The sequence below is a fragment of the Scyliorhinus torazame genome, chromosome 15, assembly GCF_047496885.1.
Source record: "Scyliorhinus torazame isolate Kashiwa2021f chromosome 15, sScyTor2.1, whole genome shotgun sequence".
Taxonomy (NCBI): domain Eukaryota; kingdom Metazoa; phylum Chordata; class Chondrichthyes; order Carcharhiniformes; family Scyliorhinidae; genus Scyliorhinus; species Scyliorhinus torazame.
In genome coordinates this window covers 70,776,261-70,794,580 of record NC_092721.1, presented here as the reverse complement: position 1 = coordinate 70,794,580, position 18,320 = coordinate 70,776,261, and the positions used below count along the sequence as shown (strand labels likewise).

General features: G+C 46.3%; 1 pseudogene; it reads left to right on the top strand.

Annotated features, from left to right (window-relative positions):
* Positions 1-6,999, top strand: part of LOC140391305 (protein phosphatase EYA4-like) — a 29,094-nt pseudogene extending 22,095 nt beyond the window's left edge.
* Positions 7,000-18,320: the final 11,321 nt, after the last annotated feature.

Sequence of the window (18,320 nt, the reverse complement as noted above, 5' to 3'; positions counted from 1 at the left end):
GACTCTTGATTTTAAATTCTATTCCAATCTTATTAATATCAAATTGCTCAAATTCTGTGCTACCACCCCATGAGAAACCATTAACATGGCTTTTGAAGCTGCCTGCACATTACCCTTAATACTGACAAAATATTGTAAGATCGGTTTTTGGTTGAACTATTTTCAGCAAAACTGGAAGCATATTTCAGGTCCTATATCTGTAGCACAGTGGTTAGCACCATTACTTCACAGCTCCCAGGATCACGGTTCAATTCCTGGCTGTGTCACTATCTGTGCGGAGTCTGCACGTTCTCCTTGTGTCTGCGTGGGTTTCCTCCAGGCGCTCCGGTTTCCTCCCACAAGTCCCGAAATACGTGCGGTTAGATAATTTGGACATTCTGAATTCTCCCTTTGTGTACCTGAACAGGCGCTGGAATGTGATGACTAGATAATTTTCACAGTAACTTCATTTCAGTGTTAATGTAAGCCTACCTGTGACAATAAATATTATTATTATATATGTCTTTGCTTAGTTTCCATAATTTAACTTCTGCACCTGGGTGGTTTGAGGGCACCTTCCTTTAAATATATTGTCGATTTTCACAAAGATTAAATAATACTTCCATATGATATCCAATCTATTTCCAGATGTGGTGATCATTGAGCCTTTCATTCTTCCTGTCACACCATGAATGCTTCACTTGTTCCATTAAGACTGAAAGAAATTACTTTTTTGTCAGACAGCAGGAGAGGGTGGTGGGATTCTCTCTTCCTGCCGCTTGTCAATGGAATTTCCCATTGAAGACACCCCATGCCGTCGGGAAATCCACAGTCATGGTGCACTGTCAGCGGGAAAAGAGAATCTCAACGACTGGAGGGTTCCGGCCCAGATCTCTGGTCAAGTTCTCTTCATTAAAATCAAACAACAATTCGAACCAGTTTCCTGTCCAAATGCACAATTCAGTAATTCCCCAAATTGAATTTGTCAATCTTTCTCTCGTAGAATGACTACCCATTTCCAAAATTTATCAATTTATGGCCATGCCTCATTAACATTTAACAGACTCTTTTTCCTTGTAATTTAACCAAGTCTAGGGGGAGGTCTAAACCTGTATCACTATCCATGGAACCATAGAATTCCCACAGTGCAGAAAGAGGCTGTTCACCTTATCGAGTCTGCACCAATCCTCTAAAAGAACACCTGACCTAGGCCCACTCCCCCATCGTACCCGTGTAATCGCCCCTAAACTACAGTTTAATTGTATTCTGGCCAATCCACCTAACCTGCACATCTTTGGACTGCAGGAGGAAATCGGAGTACCCGGAGGAAACCCATGCAGATACAGGGAGAAAGTGCAAACTCCACACCGTCACCGAAGGCTGGAATTGAACCCAATTCCCTGGTGCAGTGAGGCAGCAGTGCTAAGCACTGTGCCACCGTGCTGCCCTTCAACTGATGGGCATCTATCTCACAAAATACTTAACATTTGATTTTACGTCTTTGACAATGTCAAAGTCAGCCACATGTTCGTTTCTTTTTGGTAGGAACGTAAGCTTTGTCAATGTACCCATTTCTTTCATCCATATGGTTCAGAATTTGAGAACATTAAAGGAAAATCATGCCCTGATAACTGACACTTATTTTCAGCCACGTTCTCCCAGGGTTTTAGTTTATCTCTGAATGCAGTGGTTAGAACTGTTGCTTCACAGCACCAGGGTCCCCGTGTCTGCATGGGTTTTCTCTGGGTGCTCCGGATTCCTCCCACAAGTCCCGAAAGACGTGCTTGTTAGGTGAATTGGACATTCTGAATTTTCCCTCAGTGTACCCGAACAGGCGCCAGGGTGTGGCGACTAGGGGATTTTCACAATAACCTAATTGCAGTGTTAATGTAAGCCTACTTGTGACACTAATAAAGATTATTATTATTTCAACGGGACAAAAACTGAGGCCCGTTTTGGCCACATTTAGCAGGGTGCTTCTTGGTACCTGCCACGCTGAGAAACATTGTGCTATTTAACGGGACTCTGCCATGCTTTTGGCTTCGGTGAGAAACACCCCGCTGAGGCTGCACTTACCTCATTTCCTGCACTGACGAGCTCAACTAGCCAGTGCAGGAGGACGGTACCCAGTTCCATTATTAAATGCCACCCTGATCTTTTGACCCCCCTCAGCCACTCCAACGCAGCCTCCGGACCCCTACTGCACCCAGATTACCTCTTAGAAGGTCTGCGAACCCCACGTCTTAAGGCCAAGGCATGCCCACGGGCCCAATCCTTGGCATGGGCAAACATGCATCCAGGCATCTTGACACTGCCAGCTTGGCACCCTGTCAGTGCCTCCACAGCCTGGCAGTGCCACCCTAGAACCTTTGCAGTGCCAAGGTGGCAGCCAGGGTGCCCACTTGGCAGTGCCAATGTGCCAGACCAGCAGTGCCAAGGTGCCTGGATGCCAGCAGGAGTGTCAGTATTAGGGTACCACCCTGCCCAGAGCCCAACCATCCTGGGACCTCTAATGGCCTGGGAGAACCGCCTCCCGCTTCCAAAGTGCCATTACTTCTGGTCCACGATGCCATGGCGTGGTCTCCCAGGTGAGGCCGTTAGTTCCTGGGCATCAGGTGAATATGGTGTAGACAGATTTAATGTATCCTAATGGCTCATTAAAACATGTTCATCTAGATTCCGCCCAGTGAAGGCACGAGCCAGACCACGACGTCTCGCGAGATCTTGCTAAATCTCATGAGGCATTTCAAGAGGCCTCTCACAAGGTTCAACGGCATTGTCGCGTCTCCAAGTTGCACACGACGAGTTTGCTGATTCGCGCCCTTAGTTTCCAACCTTTAACTTTAGGCAACCAACAACTGTAGTTACCATGTTATAATAGAGAGACCCAGTTGGTGAAGGATAAAACTGGAGCCAATTTTAACTAATCTTACAAGCTTGCCCTCATAGAAAACCATATCATCTACATGGACCGTCTACAATCACAATTTTAATATTTTATTCTGATATGAGAACAGATGAACCTCTAGTTAATGCAACCACCTACATATCATTAAACACAATGAATATATGATTAACAGTCCAGAAATACATGTTTATGCAATATCTTATAGGAGGAGAGAGCAAGGGAAAGGTAAAGGTTTTTTTTCAGAGAATTTCAAAGCTGTCATCCCTGTTCATTGAAGGCCACAGATGTCAATATTCAGCTGAGGCCACATTCAAAAAAATGCAAAGTCCTTGGTGGGTGATACGTCTGGAGGAAGATACAGCATTCGGAAGGGGCTGTGTAAGGGATAGGTTTGAACACAAGAATGAGCATTTTAAAATTGAGCCATTTGTGTATCTGGAGTCAATGTAGGCCAGCAAGTACAGAGTTGCTCTGAGAGACAGCAAATGAGAAGTTGAGCATAAAAGATAAAATCCATAAATCAAATGGGCTGATGAATCTGCACAATGTTATTTCCTGTCAGCGGATTATCAAGTAATGAACTAGATAAATGTGTCAAGGAATGCTTTTGCCAACAGTTTCTGACATTGGCTGAGGAACAATTCACTTTAGATGGCAAGATAGTGACCTTGAGGCAGCTCAATCTCATGGCTGAAGTTTAATTCACAGAATGCCGTCATATTATTGTTTATGAACTAATAGTGGCACCAATTTTAATGGAATCTGCCAGACAGGTGTGAATCATGCTGTTGGGCTGAAATGAGCCAAATGAAATTAATGTTATCTGATCTTCCGTTAACTTAGGTCGTTTCAAAATGCTCGGGAACAGTACCAAAGGAACCGATGGCATTGCCGTCCCTACTTTAATCGGCAGATTTAAATTTTAGTTTTAGTGACAACTCATTAAAGGGTACTTACACTCCCCCCAGCATTAGAAATTAACGCTGAAATTAGTCAACTTGCTTTACTGATCTACAAGGCGATAGAAATGCTGACTGTAGGTCATGGATGCTTCAAACAGACAGCATGACGGTGTAATTCTACTATGACAGGTCAGCAGGAGACCAGGAGAAATCATTTGTGCTGTGACATTCATGCATTATCCTTCAAAAATCCTTCACCTTGAATCATGCAGCACACAAGAAGGTCCTTCATCACACTGTGTGTGTGCTCTCTTTGAAAGGATTATCCAATCAATTCCACCCCTCTACTCTTTGCACCTAACCCTGCATTTTTTGCCTTTAAAATATCTATGCAGAAAAGATTATGCATTTCTGAAATCCACTGCAAAGAATTAATTAAGGTGACCACTTTATCAGTTAAAATAATTCATAAACAAAGACAGACTTCCATTTATTTAACAGAATCAGGACAGCTCAAAGTCCTTTACAGTCAATAAAGTATTTTTGTAAATACTGGTGTAATGGAAATTTGGCAGCCAATTTTGCACAAGAAACAGCTCGCTGATATTGACCAAATACCAAACGAGGTGATATCATTGGAACATTCAAGATTATGAATGGATCTGCCAGGATACACACTGCAACATTGAACATGTGTAGCTTCTGCCAGTAAGAAGCAAGATGCGTGGGGACCTTAACTGAGCCAGAGGCCAAAGGTCAACTTCCCATTGGCAGGATGAAATTTTGCAGTTCGGTTCTTGGAACTTTAACGAAGGATTAAGCTTTCTGACATCTCGCATTGGGAAGCACCATTGAATGTATTTGTATGTCATGGATGCTCAATAAAAGTCAATTTCACCAGAATTAAATTCCCCCGCATAACTAAGTTTTAATTTATTCATTTACGGGATGTGGCTGTTGCTGGTTCGGCCAGCATTTATTGCGCAGCACGAATTTCCCTTCAGAAGGTGGTGGTGAGCTGCCTTCTTGAATTGCTGAAATCCCTGAGGTGTAGGCACACTCACTGTGCTGTTATGGAGGGAGGTCCAGAATGTTGATCCGGCAACAGTGAAGGAACGCCAATATATTTCCAAGTCGGGATGGTGAGTGACTTGGAGGGAGGCCTCCAGGTGGTGGGGTTCCCAGGTGACTGCTGCTCTTGTCCTTCTCGATTATAGTGATCGTGGGTTTGGAAGGTGCTGCCTAAGGAAACTCGACAAGTTCCTGCAGTGCACCGTGTAGACGGTAAACATGGCTTCCACTGTTCCTCGGTAGTGGAGGGATTGGCTGTTTGCGGAAGGGGAAGAAATCAAGCGGGTTGCTTGCTCTGGATGCTGTCGATCGTCTTGAGTGTTCTTGGAGCTGCATTCATCCAGGCAAGTGGAGAGTATTCCATTACATTCCTGACTTGTGCCGTGTAGATGGTGGACAGGTTTTGTGGGGGGGGGGGGGGGGGGGGGGGGGGTCAGGAGGTGAGTTACCCGTCACAGGAGTCCTAGCCTTTGACCCACTCTGCTGGCCACAGTATTAATATGGCTATTCCAGTTCAGTTTCTGATCAATGGTAACCTGCAGGATGCTGATTGTGGGGGATTCAGCAATGGTTATCAGCAAGTAAGAAATGATCAGCTTCAGGTTTTGCACTACATATACATGGCATGTGGCAGGCGAGGTAGTCAACTTGCTGGAGCTGGAGTGAATAGCTACTGGCTGGGATTATATGGCACCCTGATGGATGCAGCTTAATTAACGGCAGCACGGAGGCGCAGTGATTACCGCTGCTGCCTCACAATGCTGAGGACCCGTGTTTGATCCCGGCCCCGGGTCATTGTCCATATGGAGTTTGCACAGTCTCCTAGTGCCTGCGTAGGTCTCACCCCCCAACCTAAAGATGTACAGGTTAGGTGGATTGGCTATGCTAAATTGCCCCTTAATTGGAAAAAAAGGAATTGGGTACTTTAAATTTATGAAAAGAAAATGCCGTTTAATTTGTCAGTACCGTAATATCTCGCTGGGTGGGAATGGTCCCACAATCCTGGCCAATGTGTTTTTCCTCTTCAGCGAGCATTGTTCAACAATGCAATCATTGGGTGATAGCAGTCTAAGGACACGAGGCAGGGAGGCTGCTTGAGGGAGGAAAAGAGTCTGGGGCATGAAGGAGGCAGGAAGGGGGAGGACACAGGAGTGTGGGAAGGTCTTGCATGTTGGGTGTGCAGGTCCTGCAAATGGATAAGGAAGGACTTTATGGACAGGGATGGTTGGAGACAGATTGTTCAGAAGGGCAAGGTTCGTTCTGACTATGATGCGGTCCTGGGGTTGTTCTGAGGATATTGGGCAGTGGGCTGAACAGTCAAAATGAGATGGGATAGTGGGATGTGGTAGGGTGGCAGGTGCAGGGTCATGTTTGGGCAGTAGATGGTCTCATGGGGGGTGACATAGAAATGGACAAAACAAGGGGTATGGATAATGGGAGGTGCAAGGGTTGGTACAGGTGTAGGCTCAGAAGGGAGAGAAGGCATATAGTGGGTGATGGTTATAAATTCAAGGTTAATGGAGGGGGATTAAGCATAGTTGAAAAGGAACCAGCAGAGATTAATGGTCACCGAGAGATTCACCCTGGTGTGGCTGCGAGAAGGAATCAATTGAGTGCGCCTCGCTGTCACAAGTTGGTTCAAGATTCTCAGAAGTCCTATTAACAGTGTCAATTTTATACTAGGAATTAGCTCGCTGGAGATAGAGTGCTGCTGTCTCTAGTGATGACAAACAAGACAAGTGAAACTGTTGAAACTGAAAATGTACAAGAGAAATCAAATTGTGTACAGAAATCCATAACTATATGTAAACCTGCCGTGGAAAACTTTTGTTTCAACTAAAGATGTGTCCAATGAGTCAAACGTTCAGACTGCTGAGGTTAAAGGGAGATTAGAACATCAGACCGACAACAAAGAGTTATCAGCAGCTGGAAATGAATTAAAGCTGTATGAATTAAACCTGCAGGCAGGGTGTGACAAAAGTCAAAATAGACAGCAGCACACTGAAGGCTGATGATGGAACAAAGGAAAGAAGTGCTTTGAAACCAAATGAATCTGGTGCAACTAATATTGAGTCCATGGAGTTACCAGGAAGGATTCAGTTTATGAACGATGCTAGGCATTGCAACTTGGCGAAATAAAGAGCGGTAAACCCATTGGAAGCTGGGATGACTTTGCACTATTTCCTGAAAAGGCAGCAGTTCTGTGGAAAGGGTACTCTAAGGTATGTATGCAGCATGAGGTTATCAATTGCATTCAGACATTAACAGGGATAATCTTTTCTGTAGTTTAGAGTATTAGTTGCTGCTAATTAATGTTTACTCAATATTGTGCTTAGTTTATTGGTTAGAGTAAAAGTCTTAATACTGGGAATCTTTTCAAGCAATTCCTTTAGATAGGCAACTGGGAATTTAAATATCATGCAGTTTCTTCAGAATGGTCACTGGGAATTTAAATATCTGTTTAAAAGTTATTGATTATGAAGGGGATTGTACATTTCTGAGGGCTCTGGTGGGATATGAATCCTGAAGCTGCAAATAAGTACATTGGAATTTGTCAAGAGTTTAAATGAACAAGATTCCACTGCTACTTTTTCTGTATCCATGACTGGGAATGCAAATATCTTTTTAAAAGTTATCGGTCTCCATGAGGATTGTGGAATGTGGAACTTCTAAATCTTGATATTCAGAGAGACTTGAATTGACTCATAAAGGAAAACAGAACATTAGCATGCATGTACATCAAATAATTAGGAAGCCGAATGGCATGTTGGCCTTTATTGCAAAACAATTGGATTACACGAATAAAGGAGTTTTGCTGAAATTGTGCCGGGTTTTGGTGAGACTATCTGAACTACTGCGTGCACTTTTGATCTCCATATTTAAGGGAGGATATAATTGCTTTGGAGGTGATAAAGTAAAGGTTATAATAATAATCTTTATTAGTGTCACAAGTAGGCTTACATTAATACTGCAATGAAGTTACTGTGAAAATCCCCTATTCACCGTACTACGGCGCTTGTTCGGGTACGCTGAGGGAGAATTCAGAATATCCAAATCACCTAACAAGCGCCTCTTTTGGGAATTGTGGGAGGAAATTGGAGTGCACGGAGGAAACCCATGTAGACATGGGGATAATCTGCAGACTCCGCACGGACAGTGACACAAGCTGAGAATCGAACCCAGGTCTCTGGCGCTGTGAAGCAAAAGTGCTAACAACTATGTGGATTGGTTCCTCGGATGAAAGGGTTATTCTATGCTGAGAGGCTGAGTAAATTGAACCAAACTCACTGGAGTTTAGAAGAATGAGAACAGATGCCATTTAAACATAATAGTTTCTGAGGGCGTTTGAGAGAGTGGAACCTAAAAGGAGGCTTCTTCTGTCTGGGGAATTTGAAACACAGGGCCACAATCTCAGAGTAAGGGCTTGATCATTTCGGACTGACATTAGGAGAAATTTAGTTTCTTAATGGGCTGTGAATCTTTGGAATTGTTTCATGGGGGTTGTGGATGCTCCATCATTCAGAACATTTAAGGCCAAGTTAGGCAGATTTTATAGCTATCAAGGTATATGGTGAATGGGTGGGAAATTGAAAGCAAGACAGGAATCTGCCACAACCATGTTAAATGATGGAGCGGGTTCGGAGAGTCAGTCTTCTCTAGCTCCTACTTCCTATATTCTTACAAATTCACCATGGAAGGTGCCAGAAGTAGTATTTACAATATTGTGCCAGTACTGCTGTCTGCTGAGAAGGAAAGAAATCATCTTGTTTACATGGGTCTGCCTGCATAAGAAGGGAGCTGCACATTAAGTAAACCTGATTATAGCTATTGGACCACTTAATGACAGCAACATTAAGAATTAACACTTAAATCGTAATGAAATGAGTATATCGGTTTATAGGCACCCAAAGTCAAGGAGTGTGAGGGTGTATACCTTTATCCAGCAACCTAAACATAAATCCTGTGCATTTGGAAATCATTTACTCATTGGGTGAAGAAAAGCACAAATAACATTTCTCTGATTATAGGATTGCTGTAGAAAAAGTTCTCATCTTTGGAATGCAGTCTCCTACGTTTGGTTCAAATGACTTGATGATTGAACAAAGTAGATTTTTGTCCTCATCATCCCAATGATAATATGATGGAGCAGATCACCTGGCCACTGTATGGAACAACAAAGTGGGCAGTTCTTCATTAATGTGATAAATGCTCCATCAGAATATTGCACAAACGATGAGGACAAGTATTTGCCACAAATTTTCATTAGGTGCTAAATTGCAGCTTTGCTGTGCTATTTGTCCTGCTTAAACCCAATTACAGGCCCATGCAAAGTCTTGAAACACAGAGATTACAGAATACTGTAATAAAAAATGAGATTAATTTCAAATAAAATCACACCATGTGCTTCAGTTTGTCTGTAACAGTTCATCCTAATTGTATTATGTTCAAAAATAACATTGTTATTAACTATGGCTGGAATTTTATTAAAACCCATGTGATAAAACTCAGGGAAAAAAAGCCCTTACTTTGCCCAGGAATTCAGAGGCCAGGAAATATAGTTCCCAGCAGGCCTTGGGGCTTCTGCGCATACGCTCACCAAGGAATGGCCACACATGTGCAGTTTTTAATATAGTTCAGGCCATTGACGCTTGTGCCAGCCAGGAAAGTGAAGCATGCCTGCGCAGAAGAAAAGGAAGAAAATAAGTGAAATGGCGTGAAGCTGCAAGTCGTGTGACCTGGAACAGGAGGGCCATTTGAGAGAAGGTATCCCAGGCAGCAGGATATAGAAGAAGGCCCCAAATAAAGGATTAGGACAGAAAGAGATCCCAGAGGAAAGTCGTAGGGTTCACAGCTGGGGGTCAGTCACTTATCTCTGGGGGTGGGGTCGCTAGCAGGCCTTACCTTCCATTCGCTTTAGGGTGCCCCTTGCTTTGGGGAGATCTAGAGGCTGACAAGTATGCATCAGTTCCTGTGTCCTCCTTGCTGGACTTGTGGCTAAATCACTGAGGCTGCACATCCTTACTGGGAGTTGGAATGTGGGTGGAAGGAAGTGAATACTGAGGGTCAGCACAGGGAGCGACAGTGAGGTAACTGGGTGGGTCACATGAGAAGCCAGGCTGCAAGGGCAGAGTGGGCACCTCAGGAATTGCTTGCATCACAGGGCAGCACGGTGGAGCAGTGGGTTAGCCCTGCAGCCTCACGGCGCCGAGGTCCCAGGTTCGATCCCGGCTCCAGGTCACTGTCCGTGTGGAATTTGCACATTCTCCCCATGTTTGCGTGGGTTTCGCTCCCACAACCCAAAAAAAGATGTGCAGGCTAGGTGGATTGGCCATGCTAAAATGCCCCTTAATTGGAAAAAATGAATTGGGTACTCTAAATTAAAAAATTCTGAGAACACGCACAGACTCAAAAACAGGTTCATCCCCACTGTTACCAGACTCCTAATCGATCCTCTTATGGACTGACCTGATTAACACTACACTCCTGTATGCTTCACTCGATGCCGGTGTCAATGCATTTGCATTGCATACCTTGTGTTGCCCTCATATGTATTATGTATTTTCTTTTCTTGTACTAAATGATCTGTTTGAGCTGCTCGCAGAAAAATACTTTTCACTACCTCGGTACACATAACAATAAGCAAATCCAATCCAATCCAAAACTGCGCGTAGAACCCAACACTGAGGTAGAACTCTTGAGGGCCAAGGGGCTGAGCGGTATTGAATATCAATTGCACTTGTCCAAGACGTTTGTCTCTCAGGAATAAGTGTGAAATGAGAAAATGAGGGTGCCCTCTAGATGTGTGCTTGTCAAGCTCATTGCAGACTTTACTCTAATCAGCTGTGTCTTGCCTGTCACAAGAGGCATTCAATTTATTGGAATGCAATTTCATTCATCCGGTGCACTCACTAAGGGGGAAGGGCATGGTGGAGGTCCCAGAGGAATAAAGGGCTGAGGGAACGGAATACCTTCTCAGGAATTCACACCACTCACTTTAGTTTGCTTCTCTTTTCAGTGCATTCTGGGGAATCATGGAGCTTGTCTCGTTGGTGTTCCTACTCATAGTGATAGAGCAGCAGCAGAGACAAAGATGTGTTGCTGCACGTGGCCAAGACCAGAGCCCGGCTGAGGAGGGGGAGCCAGGACCCTTGGCTGTAGAGCACGCAGCATCACAGAGGGAACAGCCCAGTTTGAGACTGTACCAACCAAAGGTCTTCCAATATTGGACTTCCTATCTACAGATGTTGGAGCTACAGTACCAGGGAAGACTGTGCCTGTCCCGGGTGATGGTGGACTAGCTTTGCCATGTCCTGCAACAGCTGGCACCACCTGGAACGGGAGGACATGCACTGCCAGTGGCCCTTAAGGTCACCATCACTATGAATGTCTGTGTGAGTGACTCGTTTCAGGGCATCACTGGAGATCTGTGAGGCATCTCCCAGTCAGCTACACACAAATGCATTAGGGAGATGACAGATGCCCTGTATGTGGGCAGCACAGTAGCACAGTCGTTAGTACTGTTGTATCACAGCACCAGGGACGCAGGTTCTACTCCCAGATAGGGTCACTGTCTGTGGGGTGTCTGCACGTTCTCCCCGTGTCTGAGTGTGTTTCCTCCGGACACTCCGGTTTCCATACACAAGTCCTGAAAGACGTGCTTGGACATTCTGTAGCCACCTGGGTTGGCCAACTCCCGACGTAAAATGGAGAACAGCAAAGGCTGCAGGGAAATTCAGCCAACAGAGGCAGAAACTAGCAGGTGCTAGTTACTGTGTATTAAACTCTGCAAAAGCCCAGACAGCATCGATACAAGCAGCCACCTGCATAATAATGAGCGATCCCCAGGTACAATCAAAACATTTGGGATAAACAAAGCTAAGCCAGACTCCTCGGTGCCAGCAGGAGCCAACACAAAAGAGGTTAACGGACACCTCAAGACCGCCCATCGATCAGGGAACCGCTCCAGTATTGGAGAAATCGAACCAAGCGATTAGAACGGAGTCCAATCACTTGGGACCAGGTACAGGGTCCGCCCCGAAAGGTGGGAAGCCTCTGGGGACTATAAAGTTAAGCCCTTAAGTTCAAATCGTTCTTCTTGACCTGGTCACTCAGCAACGCGAACCAACCCTTGACAGTGACCGGTTCAACTGCCACCGATATCCAGTAAGTCTTAAGTCAACGCTCGCTACGAGATAGGCGCTCCTAGCTACCAATCCGTACCAACTTCGAATCCCGCAGACTCAGAACCCGAACGAAAGGCCATTTGTTCCCCTGACCTGGTGGGCCAGTTCGAAGCTAAGTATAGGCCTGTTAATTGTAGAAGTAGCTTAGAAGTAGAATTTATGCATGAGTAGTGATTACTGTGTATAATAAATGTGCTTTGATTTGAATCTTACTGATTGATGTATTGAGTTATTGATCATTGCTTGAACTTGAACCTTGTGGCGGTATCATAAAGATACCTGGCGACTCGAGAGCAAAGGGTATAAAACAGAGCCAATTGAACCAACCAAAGGTTAGCAACAATTCACACTGGAATTCTCCCTCACTGAAGTGTGGCGACTAGGGGATTTTCACAGTAACTTCATTGCAGTGTGAATGTAAGCCGACTTGTGACACTAATAAAGATTATTATTATGCCTCCACATGTATATCAAACTTGACCAGGACCACGAGAGCCACAGTGCCACGGCCAAGGGCTTCACCCATTTAGCAGGCATGTCCCAAATTCAAGCTTTGATAAACTGTACCCACGTGGCCCTCCACATCTATATCAACCTGGACCGTGACCTGAGAGTCACGACGTCAAGGTCATAGGTTTCACGCATTTAGCAGGCATGTCCCAATGCAAGGTTTGATAGACTGCACCCATGTCGACATGCGGTCTCCATGGTGGCATGCAGCACCATTTCTGAACCACAAGGGATTACATTCCAGCATCAACGTACAGATCGTCTGTGACCACACGATGCAAATCATGCAGATGTGTGCCCGTTTCCCAGGGACCGTCCATGACAGTCACATCTAGGGGTGCTCACACACCCCAGACGTCTTTGAGAGCGAGCACTATCTGGAGGGATGTCTCCTCAGGGTCAAAAGGTATCCAATAAGGGGGGGCTGATGATGCCAGTGTGGAGGCCACAAACGGAGACTTGTTACAACAAGACTCATGCTTCAATGCGCATTCTGGTGGAGCAGGCGATCAGACAGTTGAAGATTCGGTTTTGGTGCCGGAACTGATCTCAGGCTGCCCTCCAGTACAGCCCCAGAGGGTGTCCCACCTAGCTCTCCACAATTTGGCGCTGCAGAGTGGAGTCCACTTGGACCCAGAGAAGATGGAGGAGTGCCACATCTCCTCAGACGAGGAGGAGGTAAAGGAGATGTAAGGACATTGGACCATGGCCAGGAATCGCTTGGGCCATCAGGCTAGGGGCGCCCTTTTGGGGATGAGCAGAACATCTGAAGGATGAAGACATGAGGACATCTCCAACCATGGGAACTGATATCTCAGCATAAGTGTGGTGCCAGCAGTAAATTTCCGTGATGGTGGCCGATACCATGGTGCTAAAGCAACTAGCTGGACTCTGCAGGAGAATGACGATGATTAACACTGAGGACAGAGCGATGCTCCTCTCATGCTCAGTGAAATGTCTGAGTTCTGCCTAACAGTGAGCTAAATGCCTCCTGCCTAGGAACAGGCTTGTCATGGAGCTTAGAGACATGGGATGAGCTCTCATCTTCAACAGCCCTCTTCGAGGTCAGGGGTCCTGGTGTGTTCCTCCAATATACTTCCGAGATGGGTCAGCCTCTCGACACTTTGTCAACCCATAGTAACTTCATCACTGGAGAAAACTGACTACAATCAAAGGTCTCAGTGATCGGAGGAGTACACGCTCCAGCGGCAACGCCAAAGCCAGGTGGGAGGCCATTGCCCGTGGGTCATGGAAGGGATTTGTTGAAACTTCACTCTAATCTTTTCAACTTGTTATTGAAAATAACATTTTCCTAATGTTATAAATTACTTGTATGAAAAACAAATCCAACAGCTCGTTTAATAAACTTGGGCGAAATTCTCCCGAAACGGCGCGATGTCTGCCGACTGGCGCCCAAAACGGCGCCAATCAGACGGGCATCGCGCCGCCCCAAAGGTGCGGAATGCTCCGCATCTTTGGGGGCCGAGCCCCAACATTGAGGGGCTAGGCCGACGCCGGAGGAATTTCCGCCCCGCCAGCTGGCGGAAACGGCCTTTGTTGCCCCGCCAACTGGCGCGGAAATGGCATGTCGGGGCGGCGCATGCGCGGGAGCGTCAGCGGCCGCTGACAGTTTCCCGCTCATGCGCAGTGGAGGGAGTCTCTTCCGCCTCCGCCATGGTGGAGACCGTGGCGGAGGCGGAAGGGAAAGAGTTCCCCCACGGCACAGGCCCGCCCGCGGATCGGTGGGCCCCGATCGTGGGCCAGGCCACCGTGGGGGCATCCCCCGGGGTCAGATCGCCCCGCGCCCCCCCCAGGACCCCGGAGCCCGCCCATGCCGCCTTGTCCCGGCGTTCAAAAGGTGGTTTAATCCATGCCGGTGGGACAGGCAATTTATCGGTGGGACTTCGGCCCATCCGGGCCGGAGAATCCAGCGGGGGGGCCCGCCAACCGGCGCGGCGTGATTCCCGCCCCCGCCGAATATCCGGTACCGGAGACTTCGGCAACCGGCGGGGGCGGGATTCACGGCAGCCCCCGGCGATTCTCCAACCCGGCGGGGTGTCGGAGAATGATGCCCCTTATGTCAATCTTAAATACAGCCTAAAATATTTTTCATTTCTTTAAAAACTGTGAAATTGAGATCCAACCCGATAACCTTTTTGTTTCTAGTGACCTCATCTGAAAAATTATGTATTGGTCTGAAGCTGTCAACCACATCTAATTATTAAACAGATACTTTTTTCCATCTGCTAGGTCTGCATATCATTACTGATAACCTTCAGCCGTGGAAAGTCATATCGCACTTAAACTGTAGACCGAAGATGACAAGCAAGGCCTCACCAACCAGCCTACCAACACATTGATAGGAAGGTTTTAACTCTCAGAGCCTCAAGTGATCAAAACTGGATACTTATCCCTGAATTGTATAAAAAAACACAATACTTGGGTACTTTGTGCGAAATCCATATGTTATAGAGGTGATTATACTTCAAAAGTACTTCATTGTCTGCAAGGACGCCCTAAGGTCACGATAGGTGTTGGATAAAAGTGCAGGTTCTTTCTTTCTTCTCATTCTCAAATGGTTTGAGTTTTATAATTTCAGGTATGCTGTGATTTTGCTCCATAATTCGATGCTGAATGACCATGGCAGTGTTCCCATTGATTGATTCAGGAAATGTCAATCCAAGCACCGAACAAGGATAAGGCATGAATTTGAGCTTTTCATTTGGTGAATTAAGCAGGATATTCTAGGACAGTGACAGCTTCAGAGTGCACAAAGTCTCACAACTAATGATGGTCCTGCTGTTGCCCTCCGACCCCCTCAGGGGGGGAACACGATATCCTGTCTCTTATTCACAGCGTGAAGAAGCCTGTCCAGGTCGGTATCCCCAAAGCGAGTAGCAGGGCTGCTCGTTGCCATGCTTGTCCGTTGACTGGGAGTGAGTGGTGAGGGAGCATTTAAAAACAGCTCCCCCTTTTTAGCGGTGAGACGTTGAGGCGTGAGTCTAGCGAATCAGATGGCGAAACAGCATTTTGAGTAGTCCAATGCACGACTCAATGACAGCATGGGTAGCAACATGGATCTCGTTATATTGGTTCTTTGCCTCAGTCTCTGGACTCCGCACTGGCATCATCAGCCAGGGCCTCAGCAAGTTCTCCTTATCCCCAATAGTCAACCCGTGGGATAGTCCTCAAAGACAGCAAGGATCTCCGAGTGTCCCAGGATGTAGCTGTCATGCATGCTCCCTGGGATGATCTGGAGGTGGTGGTCGCACATGAGTTGAACATTCCGGGATTGGAACCACTTTCTGTTAATGAAGGGCACTCCTGGAAGTCCCGGTGTGTGCAAGGCGACATGCGTCAATGCATTAATTACCCCCAGGGACTGGAGTATCCTGGTGATGACAGAGAATCTTGTAGTCTAGACATCTTGATGTGCTTGATCCAGCTCAAAGTCAATAAAGTCTGATTCTTGGGCCAACAGGTAATCCGTGACGTCACGGATGCACTTGTGGGCTGTAGCTTGTGAAATGCCGCACAAGTCCCCGAATGAACTGGTGACATCATGTTCTTGGCTGTGGTGAGCTTCATGGCCACCAGGAGCCGACGTCCTCCTCCTTCTCTATGGGGTGCCAAGTCCGCACAGGTGCCGCACCATCTCTTTTTTGAGGTGTAGTCTCCTGCGGCACATGCTGTCCATTATCTCCTCGAAAGACCAATGACACCTGTACATCTTGGGCCGTCACTTGCGGCCCTTTTTGGGTACCTCCTCAGCCTGATGGGCGGTTGGGATTTCTGGGTGTGCAGCGGCCCCCTGCACATAGGGCCCCGCCTCCACCTTGTGCGACGCTGCTGCTTTCTCCGACGTCTGGCCATCTCAGCTGCCATCAGCACCGCGAGAGCATCCTCTGTGGGACCAGCACCGCCATCCATTTTGGTATCTGTAAGGAATTAGAGAAGTAGCAAGACTGTCACTTCCACCCCAGAATCCTAAAATCCCCCAAGCCTCCCCACCCTTACATGTCCCGTCTTCCCTCAGCGTGCTATCCAGAGATCCAGTTATGCTGGAAAACCTACTCTGCACATTCATCCCTGGCCACAGCACAAAACCCTAGACCTCAGACCTCTGCTGGGAAAATTAGGGAGGCTGTGCTCCCCGATCCACACACTCACCCTTTGGTTGCAAGGATATTCCCAGTGCTGAAGCCCAGGTCTTGAGTGTTTGATTATTGGCTGCTGCCTCTATGGGATTGATGCTTCTAGAGGTCAGGCAAACTGTTCAGGCTTTGAAGTTTGATCGAAATATGATGCAATCATCATCATCTGAGACATGGCACGTGTACCCACCAGAAGCCACTTGATAATATTTTGTTTATTCATCAGTCAACAGTAACAAAGATTTGAAAATCAACGAGGTAACATTCCACATATCACACTAAGCATTAAATAACAAGGAAATGTCACCGTTCCACATTGGTACCAATACAAAGCTATAACAGCTCATTTTCACAAAACAAACAAACACGGGGCAGCACGGTGGCACAGTGGCTAGCACTGCAGCCCACGACGCTGAGGACCCGGGTTTAAATCCCGGCCCTGGGTCACTGTCCGTGTGGAGTTTGCACATTCTCCCCGTGTCTGCATGGGTTTCACCCCCACAACCCAAAGATGTGCAAGTTAGGTGGATTGGCCACGCTAAATTGTCCCTAATTGGAGAAAAAAAATAATTGACTACTCTAAATTTTCTTTTTTTAGAAAAACAAAGACACGGTACCAACCCTCGCAAGGTTCTCAACAGAAATGGAGGATAAGGCTGAGAATATGTTATCATGTCAGGAACATTATCGCAGAAATGATCTCTCCCATCAATGTGTGACTTGTTCAATGTACCAATACCAGTCCCTGTCCAGGAGCCGCTGCTGTGCAGGCCCTCCCACATGACCCAAACTCACTGGAACCAAATCCTGGCATTCACATATTCCACTGAAGCTCACAATGCACTTGACATCCCTGACTTCCAGCGTGTTTAACCCTCAGTGACATGCCAGTTACATGCAGCATTCATCACACCAGCAACAAAAGCATCAGCAATCTGCAAAAGCATTTCTTCAATGGCATTAGCAGGTGGCCCATTTAGAACAATGTCACGCACCTTTGTCAGAGGGAGATCATGCCGAACAACTTTGATTGAATTTTTTGAGCAGGAGACCAGGTGTGTAGATGAGGGTAGAGTAGTTAATGTAGTTTACATAGATTTCAGCAAAGCCTTTGACAAGGTCCCACATGGGAGACTTATAAAGAATGCAAATGCACATGGGATACAGGGTAACATGATAAGGTGCATTCAAAATTAGCTTAGTTGTAGGAGACAGAGGGCGAAGACAGGTGGTTGCTTTAGTGACTAGAAACCGGTGTCCTGTAGTGTACTACAGGGATCTATACTGGGTCTTCTATGGTTTGTTATTCATATGAATGGCATAGATGACCATGTGGAAGGTAGGATCAGTAAGTTTTCAGTTGACACAAAGATTGACTGGATGGTTAACAGTGAGGTTGAGTGTCTTGGGTTACAAGAAGATATAGGCGGGATGGTCAAATGGACAGAAAAGTGGCAGGTGGAATCTAATCCTGAAGTGTGAGCTGATGCACTTTGGAAAGAGTAATTTGACAAGGAAGTATTCAATGAATGGCCTGACACTGGGAGGTTCTGAGGAACAAAGTGACATTGGAGTGTTTGTCCATAGATTTCTGAAGGCAGAAGGTCAGGTT